General features: G+C 37.9%; 1 protein-coding gene across 1 annotated transcript in view; it reads left to right on the top strand.

The window, feature by feature from the left end:
• The window catches only part of GNG2 (G protein subunit gamma 2), a 108,066-nt gene that overhangs the window by 3,886 nt on the left and 76,934 nt on the right, over positions 1–27,246 (top strand). The window contains exon 2 of the mRNA XM_036917848.2: positions 12,272–12,312. The gene's annotated coding sequence lies outside the window, so the exon portion shown is untranslated. The remainder of the gene's footprint in view (positions 1–12,271; positions 12,313–27,246) is intronic.

The following is a 27,246-nucleotide window of genomic DNA, read 5'->3' as shown; positions in this document are numbered from 1 at the left end:
AGAAAAGTCTATTTAACTTCTTTGCCCATTCTTTAATTGGATTACTTTCAAAGAGACATTTTTAAATGGCGGGTTCTCTTAACATAGTATGTCATGAAGATCATGATTATGATATTTGTATTTATCCTTGCCCATGTGAAATGTCTTTCAAAAGGATCTTTTAAAATCAAAAGGAGAAAGTAAGAAAATCTGGATAGCTCCTGAAAATTTGGTGATATTAACAACATGATAGCAAAATTCAAACCCTTACTGTCATCACACTAGTGAGCCTCCTGGCCAGATGTGGGCCAGGACACTGCAAAGGAGGCACTGGGCAGCTGTTGCTCACTGTCTCACTGGTTTCCACGAGCTGAATAAGAAGAAAATGCCCGATAGGCAGCAGCAGCAAAAAAAAGGGAGGAGACGCAAAAGTGCTGATCTGTTCTCAAATTCTTTAAAATGGACAGGATAAACCAGTGGACAGGGACTATAGTTAAACAGCAACAGTAGATTTCTGAGGGCAGTTTCTACTAAAAAAATGCAATTCTAATATAAATTTCACCTTTGGAAATAAAGAATCATTCTGTTTCAATTTCCACTGTAGATTTCACTCCTGATTCTGAAACTGGTGAGGCAGAGTATGGATAGGGTTGAGGAGAGCTGGGCAGGGTTGAGGAGAGCTGGGCAGGAAGATTAGAGAGGATTACTGAACAGTAACAATATCTTAGATTTGTAGTGTAGGTGTAGACATTGACCTTGCATAGTTTGAAGAGGGTGTCTTTATACTTGTCACTTTTAAAACTGTTTGTAAGACCAAATTATTTTGTTTAAAAGGAAGAGGGGAATACTTAAGTGTAATACCCTATGTAAATACAGAGATTCTGTGTTCAAATTTGTTCAAATGTAAAGATACCATTGTGGAGTTGAGATTCAGATTTACAGGTAAGAGTATTAGAGATATATATGGTTCCCTAAAACTCTCTGTTAAAGAAGGCAAGTTATATTTAATGGGAGTCACAATTTCTAGGGGACTCCACTAAACATTAAAAACGAGAGAGCTCAGTTCTCAAACTCTAACATGTTTTTGGGAAGTGGTACCACTGTATACCAAGGTTTGAGATAAGACAGGATCAATCCTTATATCTCTTGGCAAATATGTATAAACAGTCAAGCTCTTAATGGAATGATTTGGAAGAACCAGCCACTTGACACTTGGCTCCCCATTCCTTTGGCCTTCCCTTGCGCCCTGCCAGCCTAGTTTTCAGGATCGGACAGTCCCATGATCATCTCTCCCACAAGCCTGACATTCAGAATTAATGGAAAGAGGCTGGAAACTAGGTTGATGGGATCTTCTCCAGATTCATTTTAACATCAGCAGGTCCATTGCTTTTTTTTTTTTTTCATCATTTTCTTCTTTCTTTTTTACTTCACTTTTTACTATCCCCTATGCATTTTAGTGAAAACCATTAAGCCCAAGTCTCATTCCTGTTACTCATTACAGACTGCCTCACCTTGTTTCTCTGAGAAGGCGTATATTACAGGCTTCCTCAACCTTATTCCTCACCACCCCAAAACTTCTCTGTGTCTTCATTCATTCTCTTCTCTTTCCTTGCTAGGTCAGCTTAATACATCCTTTCTTTCAAGCCAGAAGTAAACTCTGTGCTTCGACTCTCCATTACATTTCCTTTTCCTTTGCAGGGACCTGTGTTCTGACAATGATTCTATCTACTTCCTACATATTTGGTTTCTTCTGTTTATTGGCCTTTCTTCTTTGCCTGCAAACATGCTTGGTTTACACACATAAATTAATTAACAACTAAACCTGCTACCAACTGTGCTTCCCCTTGACTTTTGTAACTTGTGCTGACTTTGGTCTCCTCCTACCTGTGGTGGAAGAAAACTAGTATTTCCTCTTCCCTTCTAAGTCCTCAGCCAGGAGCCCTGCAACAAAAGACAGATTAATCATAGAACTACAAACTGATATTTATTAACATGAATGCCTCATGTATGCAAGATACCCAGGGAAAAATGAGTAACTCTCTGAGGTGACTTAGAATTCAGGCTTACCAACTTCAGCTAAGGACACAGGAGGAAGGAGTGGAGGAGGCCAATTACAGGGAGGTGACCAGGAAAAGCATGGTAAATAACAGTAGGATTTTTTATGCAGATTTAAGTTGGTGCCTCTCCATTAACAAGACTGTCTAGTGATTTAGTCAGCCTTTTCTTCGTAGTATGGAGAAGGAGGCACCCTTACAAATGGAGATTTTCTTTATACATTTTCGTTACAGAAGAGCTCATTTCTGGTCTGTTTTCAGAATTTCTCCTGTGTCTGCTTTCTTCAAAATAATCTTCTCAGGATAATTCTTATGCCAAAGAGACCTATTTTGGGGCAAATTCTGCCACCCTTCATATCTCTCAGAAGGCTATGAACTTCTCCACTAACTCCAGGTTCTGCTCCTTAAATATGAGTGTTCTCAAGATTTGATTCTTCTGTCAGTTAATCTTTCCCCTTCCTTTACAAAATCCCTTTCTATGATTTCAGCCATGTTGCTGTGTGGGTCGGGTCCAAATCTGATTCTCCATGCTGATTCCAAACTTGGACATCAAGCACCCTGCACACTTGCTGGAGCACCCACCCCACTGAGACCCAAACCAGTGTGGCATCACCTTTGCCCACTCACAGCCGGCTCTGCCCCTGGTCTATGGCTGTTAATGACACCTGCTCACCCAGTCCCTCAATTACAAAAACTCATTTTCACTCATTTCCTCACCAAACACCCTGACTTGTGCTCAGTTGCATGGCCCTGTTTGTTGTCATTGGAAGCATATATTGACCCTGTCCACTCCTTTCCATGTTGATAGCTGGTGTCTTAGTTCAGGCCCTCCTAACCTCCAGCTGGGCTGATTCATTGTGTGTGTTCTCTCGTCCTCCTAGAATAGTTTTCCTGCCTTCCCACCCACACTTTGTCCCCACTGTTGCTTCTCTGAATAGCCAAATTCTATCAGTAAGTCAAATAGATAGCCAAGTTCTATCTGTCTGGTAAGATTCAGTTTATACTACCTCTTCCATGAAGCCTTCCTTGGTTTCTTCCTTTCCCTCCCCTGTAAAAAGCAGTCTTTACCTCCCCTGGAATCTTTGCTCTTTCATCACAGCAGTAAGCACATTCTACTGGGTTTAATGGCACTCTGCTTTTTTTTTTCTTTCGCAAGTGCTTGGAGGGCAGTGACCACACCCAGTTTCATCTTTCTCTTCCTTATAGCATATAAGTACTTTGGGTTCTTTTTGTTCTTTTGTTTTAAATTTCAGCTTCATTGAAGTAATATATTTGTAAAATTGTAATTTAAAGGGCACATTGTGATGATTTTATATCTGTAAATTGTGAAAGGACTCTTCCCATCTAGTTAATTAGCATGCTCATCATCCCTCATATATTTATCTTTTGCGCGTGTGTGAGAACATTTAAGTTCACAAATGTAATTTGTTTGTCATTCATTTATTTAATGAACTTCCTTTGAATCACTTATTTTTTGATGCAGAGTGGGCTAGATACGCTAGGAGCCCTGTAGGAGCTCATGAACTAGCTCATGGAGAAACAGATAAATACTGACACAGTAGCAATACAGTTGATCAGTTTGTCCACAAGTGTCAGTTGAATGTCTGCATGTGCCACGTGTTCTTTAAGGGGCCAGGGAGACTCAGATGAACAAAACAGGGTAGTTCTTTGTTTCCTTGGAATTTATATTCTAGTGTTGGGAGAGACCCAATAAACACATAAACCAATGGTTTTTAGATCCGGCTGCACATTAGAATTCACTGTGGGGTACTTAAAAAAAATATCTATGGCCTCCAATATCTATGTCCTTCAACCCAGACTAATTAGATCAGATTTAGCCAGAATTGGACGCCACTGACAGAAACAAACCACAGTACGAGAAAATATCAGTGATAAGTGCTAAGATGGATCAAAATGGAAACAGGTTGAATGATAGAGATTGTGCATATGATGGTGGTGGTAATGGGGAGTTTAGTTTTGTTGGATAATCCCTGAAGGCCTCTCTGAGGAGATGGCATTTGAATTGAGAGGAGTCAGCCATGTGAGGATCTGGGAGTTAAGGGTTCTCAAGCAGAAGGAGCAGGTTCCTTTTGCAATAAGGATAAGATGTAATTCCAGAGGAAATGTGGCCTTTCCACATACATGTATGATAATCTATAAAATATACCTTTCCTCTACACAAAGCAGTTTTTCAGTTAAACTAGGCAGAATTCAAATGCAGAACCTTTGGCTGCTCTGTCAAGTGCTGAATCTAGGTTGGATTTACTTAGATCAAATTGACTTACACAGTCAGAAAGACTACTTGGTTTAATTATATTTTTCTATGCTGCAATCAGCATTACAGGGCTTGTTGTCTAAATCAGACGCCAATCTCATTGTTTAAAATGACCTTATGTACTTGGTATTATCTCTTAGATGGATGAACAAACTAGAAGAAACAATGACTTCTGCCCCTAATTCTATTTGGTGCAATGTGAGAAAACCTCACAGAGGAGTCGTTCAAACCACACTGAGACAAGTTCTCTCTCACGCTCAAATGAGTGAAGATCAACACATTTCAAGATTGAGTGGAGAATTAGCGTTTGTTAAGTGCTCTGTGCTGCTGGGTGCAGGATGCTTTATACAGCAGTCTTCCCTCATCTGTGGGGCATATGTCCCCAGACCCCCACTGGATCTTGAAACAGTGGATAGTACTGAAACCTATATATGCTATATTTTTCTTATACTTATGTATCAGTGATAAAGTTTATCAAGTAGACACAGTAAGAGATTAACAATAATAACTAATAATCAAATAGAACGGTTATACAAATAATGTTACAAAGTTTGTGTGAATATTGTCTCTCTCTCTCTCTCAAAGTATCTTGAACTGTACTCACCCTTGTCGTGATGATGTCAGATGATAAAATGCGTCTGTGATGAGATGGGGCAAGGTGCAGGATGCAGGCATTGGGACATAGCGTTAGGCTACTGCTGAGCTTCTGATGACACGTCAAGGGAAGGTTCATCTGCTTGTGGACTGCAGTTGACTTTGGGTAACTGAAACTGTGGAAAGTGAAATCACACATAAGGGGGGACTACTATATACATTGCTCTTTTCCACTAGTTTTTGAATAACCCTACTTGTAAAAGAACACCCTACCAAAATGACTTAAATAGGAAATTCATCTCAAGAATTCCTAAAAGGAGGGTAACTCCTGAGTTACTCATAACTGGACAATGTTCTTAGCAGCCTGCCTTCTTTTTTTCCTCCCTTTCTGACATCCTACCAGGTTGGTTTACCCTCTTAGGCCCGTTTCCCTCCCTGTGCCAAGATGGCTAATATAATTTTAGAATTACAAGCAGATTTCAACATAATAAAGTGGGGAAATTTCTTCTCAGGTACCTCTTTTTAAGGTTTAAGAAAAGCTATGTTCAGCAGAATTCCCCCACAGCTCACCCACCTCTCTGGAGCTTGGGAGATGAAACCACTGTGATTGGCTATTTAAGAGTTTCCTCCTGAGGCCATGGGGCAGCCTCTCTGAAGAATAGGATCACCAGACCCCAGAAAGAAGGTCTGGTTCCACTAGCAAGGAAAAAGGGGTCAGTGATTATGGGTAAACAGTCAATAGTATTTGTCACTATTACTATTTCCATTTTATAAGTGAAGATATCAATGCTCAAAAAGTTAAATAACAAGACTGCACAACTTTGAGTTGAACAGTGTTTCTATGCATTTCCCTTTGAGAAGAATAAACACACACATCCACAAAAATAATTTTTTAAAACTTGTTTTTGTTGATGGTGATGATCTAGGTAGATTAGAGAAAGAATCTTGGAAGACAATACCTAATGGCTGATGCAAGACTAAGTAAAGAATAACCTAAACAAATTATTCCAGAAGAAAATACATCAGGTCCTATAAAGCAGTAAGAATGGCGTTTAATTTGGACAACCAGTCCTGCATCTCTTCATTGTTAAAAAAAAAAAGAGTAATTAAATTGAGTCTTCCTGTCTGGTCATTTAAATCAATTTGATCTAAATAAAATCCACCCTGGGCCAAGAAATGAGCTAGAGAGGCCAAGGATTCAGTGTGTGGTTTCTGCTGGATTTAAATGAAAGTCTTGTTTTCTCCAGAGAGGTAGGTATTTTGTTGATTATAGCATCTGTAAGAGAAGAATGAATAATCTCTGGAATTTCTGATTATGAGTTATTTTGAAAATAGGTTTTTGCTTTCCAACTCCAGAGGCAATATACAGTTCCATTATTGTTGCATTTTCTCCATGGCTTATACAACTAATTGATCCTTTTCCATCTTTTTAAAACCTCATTAATGATGGCTGTGTTCAGGGAACATTGCTGTGTATAGGCATTATATTTTCTCCATGGAAAAGTATAAGTAATAGTGACAAATACTTTGGTATTTTACTTTGGAGGCTACGTATATGAGGCAGCAATAGTGAAAAAGGAAAATTTCAGGAGAATTACCACCACAGTGTTTTGACTGCTCATCTCTAGGTGTATTTCTGTGTATTCTCATCATAACAGAGTAAGTATTAATAGTAGGAGTACTTTTTCTTTAATAAATGATTGAGTGCTTCCTACACTTACATTTGTACTTTTAAACAGGAAGACAAAGTTAATTTCTAGGGTTTGCCAACAGAGCTTTGTTTAAGAAGGATATTTATCTGATCTATATAGATCATATGAGAAAAACTGTGAAAAAATTTCAGGGAAAAGAACTCATTTTAGAGTCTTTCCTTGGAGAACTGAATGGATCCTTTTCCATCTTTTTAAAACCTCATTAATGATTGCTGTGTTTAGGGAACATTGCTGTGTATAGGCATTAAAATAATTTTGAATTATGGGGGGAAAAACATGATATTGAACAGCCCCAAGATTTTCTTTTAATTAAAATAATTAAAAATTTAAGTATCAAAAGTTGAAAATACCTAGACAAAAAAAAAAGGTCTGATTTGTTTTTTATTCTAGGACTTAATACACAGGAGAACATAGTATTTAAAGAACATTGATTTATAATCAGAATCTCTTGGACAAGTCCCTTTCTATGCCTCAGTTTCCTCATCTGTAAATTGGGAAATAATGACAATACCTACTTCACAAAATTATCAGGAGAAAATTATGTAATGTATTAAAATGTTTATTTAGCATAGTACCTGACACATAGTAACTACTGAAAAGGTAGCTATCATTAGAATAATTATTATTATTACCACACAGCTGGAGTAGAGCATCTTTTATTCTATCCATGAGATTCTTACCAAATTTTAGCAGAAATGACTATACTGGCCCAACATTAATCATAGGTGCTCTGAACTTGGAGTAAGGACCCAACTGAGGAAACCCATTTCCCTGGGATAGTCAGATGTCAATGTTTTGACAGTTAAGTGTCAGTCTCAGGCTTCCACTATTTGTTCAGTAATTCATGTACCTAGTCATAAATATTTCCAGTTTTCCTTCCCATGTCATGATAGGCTTACATTTCTCTGTTCACTTTCGTTAGGTGTAGCCACATATCTTGCATTAGCCAGTGAATGTAAGCACAAGTGGTATTTATCACTTCCAGGTAGAAGCTTATAAGAACCAGGATGTGAGTACATTCCTTGGCAATTGGCAGAGGTAGAAGTGGAGAAATGATGGTTGCACTGTTATCCCTGGGTCTTAGAGCAAAGACAATGCAGCAATGGTCTCTCCACTTACCTACAATGGACATGTAGCGAGAGTAAGAAATAAACTTTGCTGTCTTAGACCACTGAGATTTGGAGGTCGGTTGTTACTACAATATAACCTAGCCTATCCTGACTGGTATACTCTGGTTATACCTTCAGATCTTGGGAAAAAAATATATTATTGGTAACAGTACATAAATATATAGTTATTTGGAGATAGTAATTCTTCATGACTATTTTGTGTGTGTGTGTGTGTGTGTATTACATGTTATATGTAAGCATCAGATTTAGAGTTTTAAGTTAAATTGATATAAAATTATTCCATATAAATTTCTTTTTAAATAAGGTTTATTTCCGTTTCATACAGAAGAAAATCAACATACCAAAATTACTAGCATTTACTTTTTCTTTTTTTGGAGAGAGTCAATCATGATGCCAAAGTCAGTAAATTCTTGGCTTGGCATGAGATTAGGTCACGGACCCTCGCGCAGAGGGACTAGGCCATACCCATGGCCCTCGGCTTCCATAAGAAAACAGTCTTCCCTAAGCCCTTTTGCAATGTTCCACTTGTAAACAGTGGTGCTTAGTATATAGAGGGTCTTAAACAATATGTATTGAATTAATGAATGGAAATAGTCCACAGGTTTTCAACTATCTGGACTCTCATGTTTATATTTTAGAAGTGAATGTCCTTATTTTGAACATCAGTTTAAAAACCTCTCAGTATGCAGACTTATATTTATTCTTTTGTAAAATTTTATATGTGACTGACCATGTACCCATGGATTTAGGCTTTTTTGTTTGATATTTTTGTACTGCTGATTTAATTTCACCTCATTATTTCATTTCATAATGTAGTCTCTAAAACTACATTATGAAATACCTTAATTATTTAAATTAGGACCAGATTAATTATCTCCAGTGTACAAATTCAAATTAATTTCATTGTTAACTCGGGTTTTAAATTGATTAATCTTGGAGTGTTTAAGGAACCAAGTGGGGTCTTTGTCATCCTTAAGGAGGACATACTTCATTTCATGAATCTCTCTCCATTGCATCAGTTATGCTAATAGGAGCAAGAAATTTGCAAGAAAACTTTGGATTCATTTAATAAACCAGCCAGAAACCTGTGTGTCTAGGGCTTCTAGAGGAACAATCTGTGAGTCATTTTAAAAAACAAACACACTCATAATCACAGTGCATGTTGTTACCATGGTAATTAGGCCTGTTGAATTGGCTCGTTTATGTTCCTGTAAAGGGAGAGGGGGAGAAAAACCGAGAATTCAGAGCTTTGACTGTCAGCTTCAATTTGCCTACTGCAAGAGAGAATTTAGGGGGTTCTTGAGAACATATTGGCACAGTCATCCTCAGAGGGAGGTGAAGAAACTCTGGCATCTTGCCTTTGTTACTGAATGTAAGTTAGCCCTATTAGTGTTGAGTATTGTGATTCACAGGGGAGAAATGGAGCATTTGGCATTCTCTTGGGAAGAAGGGGGAAAATAGTTCCTTTATCTGATATATAATTACATAGAAATCTCTAGGGTCTACCTAGTGAAGTGTCCTGTGTACAGGTGCACAGGGCTTTCATGATCCTTTACAAGGCGCCAAATGGTGCTGATGTGAAGATTTCAAGGATTCTCAGTGCGTTATTCTAATACAGTTAGAGACTGGTTTCAGTGAGGCCATTGTTTCAGATCTGCTTCCCAGGTAGACCAGGTATCTTTTCTGTTTTATGGAGTAGAAATGACTTCTTTATCTTGGACAGTCTTGTAATCTTGTAATATAGGCCTGTGGGTCAAAGAGGAGACCAGAGAGGTTATGAGAGCTCTGCCAAATCTGTCACCGCTCTGGCAGAAAGTAAAATCAAAGCATATGTTTGGTTGACAGACAGACAACAGAGTTATTGGGCCAATGGAATTCCTGTAGGAGTGATTCATTATATTCTATGTGAATAACAAACTACACTCTTAAAGATATGAGTTAATGCTTACATGAAGCTGTTTCTAAGAGTGTTTCCAACTTCACTTTAAGAAGTCTAGGTATCCGCTTAAATGGATAATTATAATACATTGACAGAAGAAGGTCTTTTTACAGTATTCCTCAAACAGATTTTAAAGCAGATTTTATTTAGAGTTAAACAATTTCTCCTTATTAAAACTATTTTTCAAAAGGCTTGAAATAAAGTGCCATGGGGTGTGATGAAAGGGTCATATGTGTTCAGGGAATGTGTGTGATTTGTGCCCTGGCATATGATATCAATAACTACTTCTGGAAACTGTAGATTTCATTTTTCCTCTCATATAGAGGAAGAAGGCACATGTGGCCCAAACTTCAGAATGAAGCTCTTAACCTTACTAAACAATGCTTAACTTAAATGTTTTATCTGATGATCAAAATAATTCATGGTGATTATTGAGAATCTGGAAAATGCTTAACTTGTAAAGAAAAAATAATAATGACCCCTTCCATTAATTAGGTTGTTGGTTGAATACATGTAATAGAGACTTGATTTCACAGTGCTGACAGAAGTTAGAAGTTATTTTTCTTTCACCTAAAGATCTAGAGGTGGGTGGTCCAAGGCTTGGTAAGGTAGCTCTGCTCCACAAGACCATCTAGGGACCCAGGCTCTCTGTCATGTTGTTCCATAACTCAAGCATGTTTTCTGTGCTTTATGGTCTAAAGTGGCTTGCCATAAGGACCCCATATAATCAGCAACAAGGGAGCGAGTTGGGAACAGGAGAGCATTACCCAGTGGTTGCACGTACCATTTTTGCAGCCATCCCATTGAACTCTGTCTCATGATCACACACCTAGCAGCTAGGGAGTCTGGGAAAAGCAGTTATTCTTGACAGGTATGTGCCTCTCTGAGAATTCTATTAAAAGAGTGGAAAAAGAGGGGAACAGAAATTGGGGCATATCTAGCAATTTCTACTACTTCTATAAACCTAGAGATAATAGGATAGAAGAGGTAATACACTGTTTACATTTTAATGTATCTTCTTTCAATCTTTTTTTTAGAAAAATTTATATCAGAAAAATTATGCATATTTACTAGAAAATATTATGTATGATATATTAGAGTATTTCATATGAAAATTATATTTCTATATTATAGAAGATGTATTAGAAAAATATTGTATTTGTACATATATATTAGAAAATTAACTGAGGTTATACTATACATGTAATTTTCTCTTTTCACATAACTTCATAGCATGTATATTTTTCCTTATTTAAATTTTTGTATTTATTGTTTCTAAGTTCCATCATGTAGAGTTTCTCTGTTTTACTTAATAGACTGTATTACTGATATTTAGGCTATTTCTAACACCTTGGTAATAATTCTTTGTCAACATTGTGGAGTTCTGCTTTTTGGGGGATAGAGTCAAGGAGTGGCATCACTAAGACAATGATTGAGAACATACTTGAGGATCTTGATAAATAGTGCCAAACTGCTTTCCAGAGAAATTGTGCTGATTTATGCCGGCACCAATAATGTATGAAAGTCCTGGACTCAGAGCACCCTTGAGAAGGCTTATTTTGCCAGTCCCACTAAACACTGCTATCCCTAGGGTTCATTTTCTGAAAATAGGTTGTTTTTTGCTCTTGGCTTTTTTTTTTTCCCCTTTGCTATCATTAATCATGAGATAATAGTTTTCTAATAACATTGGCTCATCTAAAAACATATGATAGTGACCTGGGAATATAACTGGTTGGGCTGAGATCGCAGCGTACATGCCGTCTTGAGCAGTGCGATCTCCAGAGATGCTGATGTTCATCTGGTCTTAGGAGCCACTGTGAATTTGGTTTCAGCTCCCAGTCACGATGCTGTGGACGTAAGGTATTTTGTTCCAAGACATAGCAAAATAGGAATGGTAAAGCATTCCCTCACTCTTAGGCAGTTCCCTTTGAGCTGGATATTGGGTGGCTTTTTAAGAGTCAGAAAGGTTCTCTAGGTAGGAACTTTCTTAATATGAAGCACTTGGCAGTAGGCAAAATTAGGCCAACACTATTCAACATTCTTAGAGGTCGTAAGTGGTTAGTGGTATTGGTATCACTACATGTAAACAACCCTCAGAAGCTCTGGATGCTAAAGATGCTTTTATAACCCTAACTTGTCCCAGTCTACCCTTTTAAAGGGCTAGATACACACTAATGGGACTCCAGCTCTGTGCCTAACATCTGGAGCAAGGTTGTGTTCTGTCTCTGCCACTTTGGTCCTGCTGGGAGCAAATCGTGTTAGGTCAAGAGAAAACTTGTTCTTATTCATCACTGGTTCACAATCTCTGTCACCAAGAACTCTGGTTCCCAAGCCAGCTTTGTGTTTTCATGTTTCCTTGCAGACTAGGGAAGTTCACAAAGAAAGGAACTCTTATTTTCACAGTTCTGTTTTAGTAAAGAAAAAGAGTCAACAGAACGTACACCCGTGAGACCCTCTGCCCATAGAGCTATTCAGTTACAACCAAATTCTATTTACAGAAATACTCATTTGTTTGTTAAACTCTTCATGTTTCATGTTATTTCTCCTTTTTTTAAAAAAATACATTTTACTCTCTGCTTTCTCTACAGCCAGAATTGCCAGTGAGCCTCAGGCTTTGGAAACTGAAGAGGTAAGAAATCTGAAGTATCTTCTTTTAGGACCTTCTTAAATCTAACTAGAACTTCAAGTTAAAAAAATACCATAAGAAATCCTATAGATTTAAGCATTTAACATGTGATGTTTATTAAAACAACTTTTTAAGAGGCTTTAGCAATATCGACATGACTTCAGGATTTAAGAAAAATGTAGCTCCCTTTAATGGTAGTAAAAATCAGATTTCTCACCTGAATTTTCCAGTTTTTTTTCTAAAAACCTGAGTTTGGAGAACCTTTGAGGTCACTGCCTTAACAAAATATATTCCTATGACACCAAACATGATTGCTTGGGTGCAGCCATTGAGGACAATACCCTGGGTAAGAGAGACATCAATGTGAAACCTAGTTCTTAAGCAACTGGCTGTAGACATGGTAAGGGTTTTTCCAGCAGCAAAACCATAGGAACAACAAAAGGTCATTCTGATGCTGTTGGGTTTCTTCTTGAAGAAGCTGCCTTCACTTCTGAAACTAGCTAAGGTCATTTGAATATCGTTGTAGACTTGAAAGGCCACCGTGTTGCTAAGACCAGGTGATAATGTGTTTGCCCTCCCCAGCCAATAGTGACTTGGTTTTTTCCCCCTATTTTATAATTTAACCTCATTAGGAAAATCTTCAAGCATATTCCAAGATAGAAAAATGTAATGAACTTCCATATCCCCATCACTCAATTTCAGCAACTATCAAGTTATGGCCAGTATTGTTTCATTTACAGCTCCATCCATTTCTCTTTTTTCCTCCATATAATTTTGGATTATATGACAATGGCTTAAATTTGATTGCTGAATTTTTAATTGTTTATTTACATGACTACTTAGCGGCTACAGCAAAATGCTAATAAAAAATAAAACCTACTTATATCCTGACTTAGTTTCCTGGAGCTAGTCTTTCATACATTTATTCAGCAAATATTTAGTATTTACTAGTATCAGAAACTTCTTAGGGTAAGAATCTGTGGTCTAGAGCTTATTGGAAGAAAGGCCTGTGTGTGTGTACTTTTAAGATTGTAGCTTTTGCTACCCCATAATGAGATTCTTTTGGCATCAAGTATTATGCACTCAACATCTTACAGGTGAAGGCTGGGTCATTCCTACATCCTACCAAATGCAGTAGTCACCTCTTAGTCATGGGGGTATACATAGTCTCTGTATATACTATGTTTTTTCCTATACATATATACCTATAATAAAGTTTAATTTATAAATAAGGCACTGTAAGAGGTTAACAAGAATAACTAATAATAAAATAGAGCAGTTATAACAATATGCTGTAATAAGAGTTATGTGAATGTGGCCTCTCTCTCTCCCTCTCCCTCTCAAATCTCTTCTTGTTCTATACTCACCCTTCTTTGATGATGTGAGATGATAAAATGCCTATGTGATGAGATAAAGTGAGATAAGGTGAATGACAGGCATTGTGACATAGAATTAGGCTACTATTGACTTTTTGAACGTATGTCAGAAGGAGGATCACCTGCTTCCAGACTGTGGTTGACTGCAGGTAACTAAAACCATGGAAGGCAATCCCACGGATGAGGGAGTGACTGCTGTATTACTAATAATGAAGACTGTTCTATAAATGTTTGATGTTCTCTGTCTGATGTTTGTGTTGATCTCTTTCATGCTAATGAATATACTTAAATGTTTCAAGTCAGTCCTAGATGAGTTTCTCAAATGGGGGTTGCTGGCATGTTGAATGGGACAGTCCTCGTTGCGCTCTTACAAAGGGCCAGGAGTGTCTTCTTGTCGTTGTAATACCAGCACACTGCAGGGAAACATTGGGCACTACTGTGTCTTTACACACGATGTTAAAGAGGTTGGTTGTCATTTTCCACTCTCACCTACAAGTGCTTTTGCTTCATACAAAATTACTGGTTTCAGTTATGCTCTGTGGTTCCTTATATAAGTGGTCTCTGTGCTAACAAACTAAAGAAAGAAAGTAAACAAGGTAGACATGTAAAAGAAGGTATTGTCTTGCACTGTCGAAGGGATTTGGAGCATATTTGTTTTAGTACCAGATCTGTTTTTTTTAAGTCTGTACAGAGAAGCAAATTAAACATTAGGTAAGAAATGGTCTAATGTTGAGGTTTAAAGCAAAATATTAGTAAGGCATCATGCAAGTTGAACAGCAACAGTGAAGGATATATATCATATCCTATTTGTTGCTGGAAACATTTAAGCCACAAACTTAATGGCTTAAAGCAAGGCAAATTTACTACCTTACAGTTCTGTAGGTTAGGTTCTGTAGGGATCTCACTGGGACAAAAACAAAGTATTAACAGAGCTACATTCCTTTTTGTAGGGTCTAGGGGAGAATTCTAGGGTCCCCTTCCTCCATCTTCAAAGCTAACAACATATGTGTCTTCCTACAGTAGTCAATCTCTTAATTCTGAACTCAGATAGGAAATGTTCTTTGCTATTTAAGGACCTATGTGATAAGATTTGGCATACCTTGATAACACACACTACTCTTAAGGCCCTTAATTTAATCATATCTTCAAAGTCCCTTTATCCTTGCAAGTTACATATTCATAGGTTCCAGGTATTAGGACATAGACCTATTTGGGAGCTGTTATTCTGCCTGCTACAGAGTAATAGAGATTAATTGTTCAGAAAGGTAGAAATGTGTCAAGTAGCAGAGGTCGGATTATCTAACAATTCATGTATAGAGTTGAGAAGGTTTAGAGTTCCCAGCTTGATGAAACAAGTTCTTGCCTTGATTCTGCAAGCCTGTTTTGTAGATACGAGCACTGAAGGCTTTTGGTTTTCTTGGAGTGTTTGGCATTGGCTCAAGTGGACAGGTTGAAGTCCAGCAGCTCCTCTCTTCTGGCCCCAAAGGTGTGGCCTCTGGAGAGTGGGCTGCTTTTGGTGCATCTCCAGCTCTGGGGAGTTTGCCTACAGTGCACAGGTCCCAAGGGCTTTGAATAGCGCCAAAGAACTGTGAGATTTTTACTTTATGCTGTTATGTCTGCCTGCCATATTGTGCTTTATTTATTAGGCTCTAAAATGTGGAAATTGGAGGAAAAAATAACATAATATTTCAGAACCTTATTATAGTGGTATTTATGATAGCTAATTTCTAAGTACGGTTTAATTTCCACCATACATTAAGTCAATCATCCACACAAAATAAGAAATCATTTCCTACCTATTGAAGGAAATGGATCCCTGGGTTTGTTTTTGTTTTGTTTTATTTTTTTCTGAAAATCATCTCTGGAGTAAAATGTAGCTGGAAATTTTTGGTGGAGATTTAAAATCTTTTCAGTTATTTTTATAGCAAGTCTCCATTCCATCTACTTCTAGGTTCTTCAGCAGTGCCATGGAAGGCGAAACCCAGGACTGACAGAGGGGTAGCAAACCCTCTCAATTTGTCTCAGACTGAGGAGTTTCCTGGGACATAGGACCTTCAGTGCTAAGAGTGGGAGTCCTGGGCAAATCAGGAGGGCTCCTCATCCCAAATGTCTAACACATAGCTCTAATGAAAAGTGGCTTTCATGCTGATGAATTATTGAAATAGAAATTCTATTGAACTAAATAATGATGACAACCTCCAGGGTTTGGGTTGAAGGTAACAGTGAGTCCAACTCTTGGAAAATATGTATGCACATAGATGTCTTTGCCTAAAACAGTTAAAAAGAAAAACCTAAGATTCAGAACTAACAAGAACCAATAACATTTATGAAATCTTACATTTCATGGCCTATCCTTCCAGTTCCCCAGTGTCACCAGCACCCTCCTGGGGGTCACATCTTTAGTGCTTTGTTAGTGAAGTGACCATAGGACCTCACTGAATCTTTTTCAGCATGTCAGCATGTATGGAAATTATAAAACCCAAGTTTGCCAAAGCAGCACAGAGCTCTCTTGGCTTGAATTGTGCCTTTTGTATAAGAAAATTGAACTTTCCCCTCAAGAGACAGCACAGGCTGTTCAGGAATAGATAAGTATTAGGAAGACTATCTTGAATGCCTGAGGGGAGGGGATTGGACTGGATAATGTCTCCGAGCCTTATCCGGCTCTAAGAATTGTTACTTGCTGACCTCCCAGTGGTACAGCGTGAGCGCCTTCCCCTGATGTAAGTAGCTGCATCTGGATAAGGACTTGCTCAGTGCTTCCTCCTGCTCCCATGATGCACTGCCCTATGTCCCCCGTGGCAAAGCCAGACTGAGAAAACTGGACTGCTGAAGGCCCTAGGGCCTCATCCCTTACATTTCTGTGACCTTTATTTGGGGACTTCTGTTCTCTAAGGCATTGGGACAAAGAGGACTGTAAGAGTACTTGAAAGAGCAATAAATTAGCTTCCCCAAAATAGACATCTGACTTTTAGGAGCTGGTTTTCTTTTTTTCAATATATTTAACTGTTCCCCATCTTCCAAACTGTTCTAGTTTGTAGTTCAAGGACTTCTCTTTCAATTCTTTTTTTTCCCAAAAAGATTGAACACTGTCATTCATGGAGGTAGGATCTGGGTTTCTGACAAGGATAAGCCCTGGAAAGAATTATGAATTATTTTTTTCTCCTCAATCCCTTTTTTGGATTACTTCCTTCCAGGACTCCCAATCCTGGTTTCATTTTGTTAAGATTAGCTTCATTTCATCTTTGAACCTCTGCTGGTTTTTTTATAACTCAAACAAGTTCCAGAAGAAATGAAGGCAGATCAGATCCTTATGCTGTCATTTATACCCAGATTCTTTTATTCTTTTCCAAAGAGAAATTAGAGAGTAAATGTAAATAAGACAGCCAAATAACTACTCTGGGTGCAGTTTCTTTGGGGGTAGTAGAAATGTCTTGGAACTAGATAGAGGTGATGGTGGCACAACATTGTGAATGTACTGAATGCCATTGAATTGTAAACTTTAAAGTGGTTAATGGTTAATTTTATGTTTTAATTTTACTCTGCCCCCCCAAAAAACTGCATTGATTAAACTTAAAGAGGAAAGAAAGAAAACACTGATTCTCCTTATCTTTAAATTCTGGAATAAGTATTATCCATTTTAATATACTCACAGTAAATTTCTAGACCAAAATTGTTGTCCTATCTTGTCCCATTACTGAGAGAGGATATTTGAACTTAAAACTGTTAGCAAGGCAGAGCTAATGTGGAGAGACTCTCATGGACTGAAAGAGGAATATCTCTTAGAGTTAAGATGCTGGCTGCTTACTAAGATGTGTACTTTTTGTTGCTAGATTGTAGACTGGCCTATACTTTGCAAAGTTAATCACAATGAAAATTTGATTTTTTAATTTTAACAATTTAAAACACTTGACCTTCTTCTCCCTCTCATGGGATAGATGTTATATCAGGTTGGAAAGTTTTTAATACCCTATGGTAGCAGACTGCAGTTGGATATGATAAAATGGGATGAGTCCAGGTACAATAACTTCAGTGAAATGTGAACAAGGTAACAAATTTCATATATGGAAATATCTTTTGTTAAAACATCTCCTTAGAAATCCCCAAAGGCTGATGAGGGTCAAAGTCTGATAGGGCTTGTTTTAAGGGATGACTATATAAGGGTTCATACACCATCCTTGGTTTAGTTATGAAACTTTAAGATTTTTAATTCCTTCTAGATGCAGAGTCAACCGTTTTGACCTTTATACATAGATGTAACCAGGCAACCAGTACAGTGCTTAGCTGGTACACAGCATCCACACTTTGTAGCTATTGCACCATTTAAAAAAAAATACTATTTAAATCTGTCATTTAGCTTTAGCATATGCTGCCATGTAACCTTTAATTTCTTTGAAAATATCATGCAAACCCCCAACTGTAAAGGAGAATGGTTCCTAGAAGACCAGCATCCTCTGATGTTAATAAAGAAGTGTGCTTACAGGAATAGGAGTCATAGATTTGAGAGGTAGCCTCGTGCAATGTGCTTTCTAATTGGGAATTAAGAAGGTAGATTTCATTTTTGGTTTGCGAAGGTATAAGAGTGTAAAACTATATCCTCAGCAGGTGACAATGAGTATTCCTCACAGTATGATTAATGGAAAACATGTTCAGTCACAGGGGTGAAACTTGGCTTTTATTCTAGTGACTTTGATTTTACTTTGCTGCTAGGTAGGTTGTAACTAGAAATTCCTAGTTTGGTCAATAAACAAGAACTTGCTGTAAGCTTTTTATGTGTCAAATACTATACTAGGTATATACTATATGACTTTTCTGCTATAACCATGCTCTTTAATTTAGAAAAATTAACTATACTCTTTAATTATGAAAAGAGTGTATGTGTAAGATTTTAAAAATTCAAGTAGTAGAGACAGGCATAAATACAAAATGCAAGTTTCTTTCAAAACACTAATTTCTAGCCCTGCTCCATGGAGGTAAGCACTGTTAATAGTTTCTTGTGTATCTTCCAGAAATTTCCATTTCCTAGTTAATCTGTATTGAGAAGGTGAGTATGATAGGTGCCATTAAACCATCTATTCATAAGCTTCTTTTCTGGACTAAACCTTTATATTTTGAGACACTACTGGATTCTTCTTTCTGAGACTGCCTTTTAAAACTGAAAGAATAAAAATGTCAGAACCAAAGTGATACTAATAGAGGGCTGGTGGTAAGGAAAAGAGACTGGATAATGTTAATGTGTAATTTTAGCCTCTGAAAATTTACATGTGGAACTTAGGTAATAAACCTTAAGGTACCCTTTTTTAAAAATCATTTTCAAAGTCATCTGGAGCAGATTATCTCCTTCTATCCTTTTGATGACCCTATGCAGGAATTGTTTACTTTGCAAAGGAGGAAGCTGTGGGTCCCAGAGGTTAACTAACTTGCCGATGAGCACAGCTAACAAGTGACAGGACCAGGATTAGAACCTGAGTCTTTTCCAAGTTTTGTTCTTGAACCAGACCACAGTAGTAAGAGGAAGAGAGAGGCGCAGTAACACCTTCTGGGTCCTGCAGACAGACTGTGAATAAAGGGGAAGGGTGCCGGGCTTGTCGTCCAGGGATCCGGTTATGAAATCCTTCTGATTCTGCCCCTTAGGCAAGTTATTTAATGCAGTATATACAGATGAGGGGCGCTGGCTCTCTTCTCACAGTTTCCTCACTGGCTCTGTCTATTCCTGTTCCATTTATCTGTTTGTCTGGGTAATACTGGCCACAGTTGTGGCGACTTGATCCAAGCTGGAAAAACCCTAGTATCTCATCCCCAGACCACAGGAGTTGGTTCAGGGGATGGACACATGACCTAGTAGGGACCAATAGGTTCTTCCTCAGAATTTTCCAGCTCAGATTAAGAGAGAAAAGGAACCATCATTTCTGATCTCAAGGCAATAAGAATCACGTAAGGCCATGATTTCTCAGTCTGCTGAGAGAATGAAGGCTGATGTACAAGGGGAAGCAAAAGAGAGACAGATAGACAGATAAAGGGAAAGAAGGCGATAGCCCAGTAATAACTCAAGTCCATAAATGGAGTTGATGTGCACCAATACATTGCCATTTTTTTTTACCTACGCTAAGTCAAGTTGCTTCTAAAAGAGTTCTGACTGATATCTCCAGGTCTTCATTTCCTCATCTGTAGAACAAGGGTTATAGTATTTGCCCTGACTGTATCTGAACTACTTACTGTAAAGATCAGTTGGGGTAAGAACTGGAAAGCACTTTGTAAATTGTAAAATGCTATACAAATACAAGATGTTATTATTCATTGATATGTTGCATTTAGTTAAGAAAGTTGAAAGAGTGAAATTGCCGCTCATTTAGAAAATAAGAAATGAGAATTTTGTAAGAGCCATCTGGTATTATCCATTGTAAGAGCCAATGGAAGCTGCCAGAGTCATCCAGATTTTCTTTTGATACCTCCTTTCAAATAGTCGTAAGTTCTTAGATACTCATAATTAATACAAGGATAGATCTTACTTGCCAGCTCACGTTAATTCAGTGAGTTTCTCTTTTCTATCTGTGGCCCTAATCTATGCCAAACACACACACACGCTCCCTTAAACCAAACATAAATAAACAAAGCACCGTATTAATATTTCAGTATTTAACTTTTTCACTTTAAATTACTTTATGGTTTCATGCTAAGTGATATTTTGGCTTCATCAGAGAAAAATCAAAGAAAATCAGCTTGAAGTAGCTTTTCTAGTTATTTAGTTAGACTTTATTTGGGGAAATTATATAAGCAGGGTGATTCTGGAGATGGGAGGTTATATGAGAGCAAGACCCATTTTTTCTTAATGGGTTTATATCTTTGATAAAGCTCTAAGTAATCAAAATCTGTTTGAGATTATAATTTATGCACAGCACAGGAAGCATTGCTTCACTTTTACAGCATTTTTCACCATAAATGATAATACATCTCAATGAAGAAAAACAGATGGTACCTCTGAAATCTGTTCTGCCTCTTAGATTTGCTATTTAGACAGTTTTTCTTACAGCAAACATCTCTCTCTTCATATCTGGTCATTAGAGCCCCAGAAGAGTGGTTTAAAATCTCAGCCTTAGAATGGCATAAGCAAAAAGATTGCAAGCACCATGAAAATATGATTTGTAAGCAAAAAGAAGCATGACAGAGCAATATGAAAATGTTTTACATCTCTCACATTTTAAAGTCTGAGAAATGTATCCCCCACCTTCGCTGTTCTCACAAATCTGTGAATATGTCTTTGCCTCACGTAATTACCATTGCAGTAAGATTGAGTCAGGCTGATTCACTGCTCTCCTCCACACCTTACCTACCTATTGCTTATCTTTGCTGGGGCTTGATATCAACCCCACAAATGTCAGTGTTTTCATATAAATTAAGGGCTTGAAATAAACCTCATTTTGTGAATGAAGCATACTGTTAGCTCTCAGTAAATGTCAGCTGTATTGGAAACAATTGGCATCCTCAAATTGATTACTTTTAGGGGAGCTTTTTATGAAGAGAATATTTACAAGGATGTGGGCAGAGTATAGGGAAACCGCAGGGAAAGCATACTTTGCCAAGGCTCCTTTACCACCCATCAGCCTGAAGAGGTGAGAGGAAGGGACCTCCTGAGCGGAACGGTGGCCTCCAGGAAAGAGGTGTAGCCAGATTATAATGATCCTACAGACAGGGATCCCAACTAGCAAATGAAATGATTTTTCACCCAAACCGTGAATAGATTCTTTCTCCCTCTGATGTGCTTGTGCTTCCCATTGACCACACCCAACTGGTGGACAAAGACCCAGGAAGCCTGCCCCTGATACAGTTTAGTTTCCTAGGGCAGAGGGCTGGGTGTAATGGGATGGAGAATGGATCTGGAGGGACAAATGGGACATACCTAAAACAGTTAACCTGCATTATGAAAGTCTTGCATGAAAGAAATGCAACCCTTTCTCCCCCAAATCTAGCTACTTAACAACAAAAAAATTCTCTTAATCAATTTATACTTTTTCATTAATTTTACATAATCCAGGTTATAGCACATGTTCAAATGAGCCCAAATACAATGTCAGAAATGTTGGCATTTGCAAGGAGTTCAGTTACTCATGTGGTAAAAGATGACCTGGTGGAGGTACGGAGGTGAGGAAACCTCCCTTCACTGGTCCCATTCAGAGATGGGATGGCAATCTCAACCTAGAGTTCAAGTTTAGGATAAAACTGCGGTGTATTTATAATGGAATATTATAATACCATAAAAAAGAAGGAAAGTGGTGACAAAAACTAGGTAGACACCCTACAGTAACTTTGAATAGTCCCTGTTCTTGGACACCCCATAATCGAAGCAATGACTGTTGCCCCAAAGAAGTACCATACCCAACTAGTGGGCTGAGTGATCAGGTTTTTGTTTTGTCCAGCTCGCTTCTAATCTCAGATGAATTATTTTCAGTTCTTTGACCCAGGCATTAGGATTACTTGCCTTAATCTAATCCAGGTTAACCACTCTGATCCACTGAAAATGAGTAAATCAATTGAATCAGATAAATTTCTGTAATTGGATAAGTATTTGTGGCAGCATACAAAGATAGGCAAAAGAAAAAATAAACTGGAATACCACCCTCAAGCATAAACATTTTCTGCAGATCAAAAAATTCCCTAACATGGAAAATGCTGGGACCCAGGGATTCCAGAAAAAGGAGTTGGGTCTATAATAAGAATAGTGAGAGGCAGTGTGGTACAGTGAAGAGTATTTGGATTCAGGGGTTAAGAATAAAAATCTCATATTAATATTGACTGCAACTGCGTTAGCAAATTACTGAACTCTCTCATTCTCTATTCCTTTTGTAAAAAATGAGAATAATTTGACTTGTTACAAAATTAACTGCAGCCATCTATACAAAATGAAGACAATGTTTCCACAAAGTAGTCATTCAAATACTTCTTTGGGGGGTGTACTTTAAAAAAAACTCGGTTTCTTAGCTTTATTGAGGTACAGTTGGCATGCAATAAATGATACATAAAGTTGATTAATTTTGTTTAAATTTAAAGTTGATGACTTTTAACTACATACACCAATGAAACCATTGCCACAATCACATAATGAGCATTTCCATCCAAAAGTTTCCTCATATATATTAACAATCTTCCCATCCCTATCTCTGCTCTCTGTCACGTTAGAAGAGTTTGCATTTTCTAGAAATTTATGTGAAGATAATCATATATTAGGTATCAGTTTTTGTCTGACTTATTTTGATAAGCATAATTATACACAGACACATCCATGTCATATGGGTCAACAGCCTGTTCTTTTAATACTGGGTATTCTGTATAAAAACGTGGTATTCTGTTGGATTGGTATACCGCAATTAGTTTATTTGTTCACCTTTTGGAGTCTGTTAGTCAGTTATGTTTCAATTGTTTCCCTCCTTTCTTCTTAATAGTATAAGAAAAAATATCACACATTCCATCATCACAGTGGACATTTCCACTAACATTCCAGGAGTAGCATGGTTTACAACAGTTGGTTTTAAGTGCAGGTAAAACAGTAATTGTGTTTATTGACCCCTGGCTTAGGTTCAGTTCTGAGCTGGAGTTCAGTTCCTCCTGCCTCCTCAGCTTTCTTTTGTTCTTTACCATAAATAAGCAGCTCAGCCTGGAGGAAACAGCCCAAATGTCAATCAACTGATGAATGGATAGAATTGTAGTATATCTATACAATGGAATAATTATGTACCATAAAGTTTTATGTGTGGATAAAGTGAAGGTTCCTGTGGCCAGGATTCTCACCTGGCGCTGGTCAGCTAGCTTATTACACACGTGTGGGCAATACATTGTTATTAACTATACAAAGAGGCCTGCCCAGCGCTCTGGGTGACACGGTAGCACGGTTAAGGCTGCAAGAGAGCAGAGACGAGATGGGAAATGGTGGCAGCAGCAAGGACAGAGACTGAGACGGCTGCAGGGGTAGAAAGGCCCAGAGGCAGAGCCCGGCTTACTGCATGCAGACTGGCTCTGAGTGGATGGGATTCTAGTGATTGACCTGTCACCGTGGGAATAAAGTTGAGTATAAACCCTTTCACCCCAAGAACATTCCACTGTCGTTCTTTGGTCTCATTGAATCCATAGTGAACTTGCCTAGGGCTGGAACCCATTGGCAAGACAGTATGAAATACTGATCCGTGTTTATAATGTGTATGAACCTTGAAAACATTATGCTAAGTAAAAGAAACCAGACACAACAGGCCACATGAGATATGGTTCCATTTTTTGAAATATCCAGAATAGGCAAATCCATAGAGACAAAGTATATTAGTGGCAGGGGCTGGGAATGGGGGAGGGGAGTAACTGCTAATGAGTATGGGTTTTCTTTCAAATGTTCTGGAATTTGATAGCACAACTCCAGATATTCTAATAGTCACTGAAATGTATGTATACTTGAAAAGAGTAAATTTTATAATGTATATTAAATTCCAATAAAGCTGTTACATTAAAAAAAGCAATCTAAAACTTTGGTAAAAACATTCAAGAGCAGCAGTTAATTTTATTTCCTGTTTATTTATTGCTAAGGGAAGACTTAAAGCTGTTCACCTCATTGATTATGCTGCACCTACATTTTCAGGTCTTGAGCACAAAGTGCTCAGAACTCAGCATTAGGAAGTAAAAATGTCACATCTGCAAATAAGTCACGTTTGGGGAAGTAGTTCAGTATTGTGTTGTTTTGGTGTACTTGAGATGATAAAGGTCCTGTAGCTTTGACTCTTCTGGCTTTTCCTTTCTTTTTAAAGTAACATGCATTAGGTTTGTCTGATTGCCCTTTTCTCTAGCCTTAGTTAACTAGATACAGGATATCCTGTCAGTAAAGCACCTTCGCTAAATCAGATTATTTACCAAACTCCTAATGGCTGAAGACAGAGCACAGTGAGTAAGGAAGTCCAAACATTCAAAATAATCCTTGGAAAAGAAAAAGAAGCTAGTAGCTCAGAATCAGTAGAGGTTCAGTCGGAGGCACATGCTTGGTTTCAAGCAGCTGCAGAGGATGGAAATCAGGACCAACTTCCTCCCTTTCTAATTGTCTTCCTTCACCTGGTGAAAAACCACCTTATTTAGAATGCTTTTAGTGGTTCAACTGTGTGAATCAGTCCAACACTGTAATAGCTGGAAATAGAGTGCCACCTCATCTATGGCCCCAAAATCAGCATTTCCTGGGTACTTAACGATTTGTAGTTGAAAATACTTAGGCATTTTTTTTCTTGTTCTTGAGAATCTTACTAACCAAGGTTTGAGTTTTGGTGTTATTTACTTTAAATCATAAAGTGAATGAAATGTATTAACCCAGGGTGAAAGTAGAAACCATTTAACTCTACTCAGAAATGTCACCTTTGCTTTTTGCTGTAACTTAGCAAATAAAGTTTCCCAAGGTGACTTGAAAAATGTTATGTCAGTGTATGTGTTTATCTTGGGTTTTCTGTTATAGCCTGTCCAGCTTCTGGGGCACTGCCGAAAGTTGCGTAAGAAAAATTTCTGCTTTATCTTGACCCTGAAAGAACATGGCTCCCAGGGATGTTCCTTTGAGTCATTACTCTAGAAATATATCCATTTGTTTGTATATTAAGCATCTACAGTGCAAAGTATACCTAGAAGACAGTTAAGTGACGTTTCCAGTAACAGGATGGGCTGGCTTTGTAGGCATGAGCTGACATTGACCTAGATTCTTCCAGCGTGTGTGTGCATGTGTATGTGAGTGCAACATGCTGGACTTCGAAAAAATATGTGCATGTATATAACATGAACACACAAACATTAAAGACTATTAATAAAACACACACACATATCTTCCCTGTCTTTTTTCCCCTGACCTTTATTGATAAGTATCACTTGTAAATATTCATTTGCTTCTTCCTGACGTTTTCCTCTTTTTCCCCTTCCCCTTCTAGAAAGCTGTAATCTGGACTTTCTGTCATTCTGCCTTTTCTTTCATTTTTTTAGTGTTGCCTGGTTTTGAAATGGAATCCTGCTTTTTCTCAGGTTTTGATTTTTTATTTTTTTAAATATATTTTTTATATTGGTATCATTAATCTACAATTTCATGAGGAACATTATGTTTACTAGACTCCTCCCATCACCAAGTCCCCCCAGCAAACCCCGTTACAGTCACTGTCCATCAGCATAGTAAGATGCTGTAGAATCACTACTTGTCTTCTCTGTGTTGCACAGCCCTCCCTGTGCCCCCCCACATTATACATGCTAATCATAAGGCCCCCTTTCTTCTTCCCCCTCCTCCCTCCCTTCCCACCCATCCTCCCCAGTCCCTTTCCCTTTGATAACTGTTAGTCCTTTCTTGGGTTCTGTGGGCCTGCTGCTGTTTTGTTCCTTCAGTTTTTTTCTTTTTTCTTATATTCCACATATGAGTGAAATCATTTGGTATTTGTCTTTCTCCGCCTGGCTTATTTCACTGAGCATAATACCCTCTAGCTCCATCCATGTTGTTTCTGGTTTTGATTTTTACCCAACGTTATGTTTTGAAATTCAGCCAGGTGGATGTGTATAGTTATAGTTTGCCCATTTTCACCACTATCTAGTATTAACTAGTACATCAGTATTGTTCTTCCACTATATAAAGCATTTACATATTTATTCATTCTACCCATTTGGGGCATTTGGGTTGCTTCCAGCTTTTTGCTTTCATGAAAATACTGCTCTGTACCTATGGGCATGTGTCCTAGTCCTTATCCAGGAGTTTTTCTAGGACATATACTTTGAAGGTCAATTGCTAGGTCACAGAATATGCGGTATTCAACTTCATTAAGTAATACGAAATTGTTTGAAAGCAGTTAGACTACTTTATCTTTCATTAGCAAGGTAAAAGTGTTCCTATTGCTCCACTTATCGGTATATTTTTTTAAAATATAAATATTACTGTGCAACTATGTTTTACATGACAGTGTCACAGACATGCACCCAGTTCATAGGTGAGGAGCTAACTCCCTCATGTCAATGATTATATACTGTTTACTCCCCTGTCCCCTGTGGAAAGAAACTAACATTGTCTCCCTTGGTTATGGTTGTGGTTCCCCCTGATTAGCCTGTCCTTATGTACCATGTGTGCTACACTCCAGCTGAATCCCAAAATGGGTCGAAATAAAGGGCATATGTATCTCCAATTGTAAAATATGTTGCCAGATTTCTTTCCAAAAAAGTTGTACCAGTTCAGGGTCCCTTTAGTGAGTACGAGACTGCTTTCTGTAGTCTAGTCATTGCTGGGTGTTTCTACTTTACCGAGTGAGTAATGGTTTTCTGTTTGAATTTATATTCCCTTGAATTTTGGTGAGGCTGAGCATAGTTTCATATGTTTTTATTGTTCTTTTGCATTTCTTCTGTGAATTGTCATTTCTTATCCTTTGCCCATGTTTCTATAGGTATTTGAAGCGTTCCTCTATGTGTAGGGAGCTCTTAGTCTGTTAGTAACAGTTCTGCTTGGTCTGTGTGACATGATGAAGTTAGTTATTTCCCAGTCGATCATTTGTCTTTGATTTTGTTTATAGTATCTTTTGCTGTAAAAAAACTTTTT

This window comes from Manis pentadactyla, chromosome 11 (genome assembly GCF_030020395.1).
Source record: "Manis pentadactyla isolate mManPen7 chromosome 11, mManPen7.hap1, whole genome shotgun sequence".
NCBI lineage: Eukaryota > Metazoa > Chordata > Mammalia > Pholidota > Manidae > Manis > Manis pentadactyla.
The sequence above is the reverse complement of the archived record's forward strand: the minus strand, read 5'-3'. Positions and strand labels throughout refer to the sequence as shown.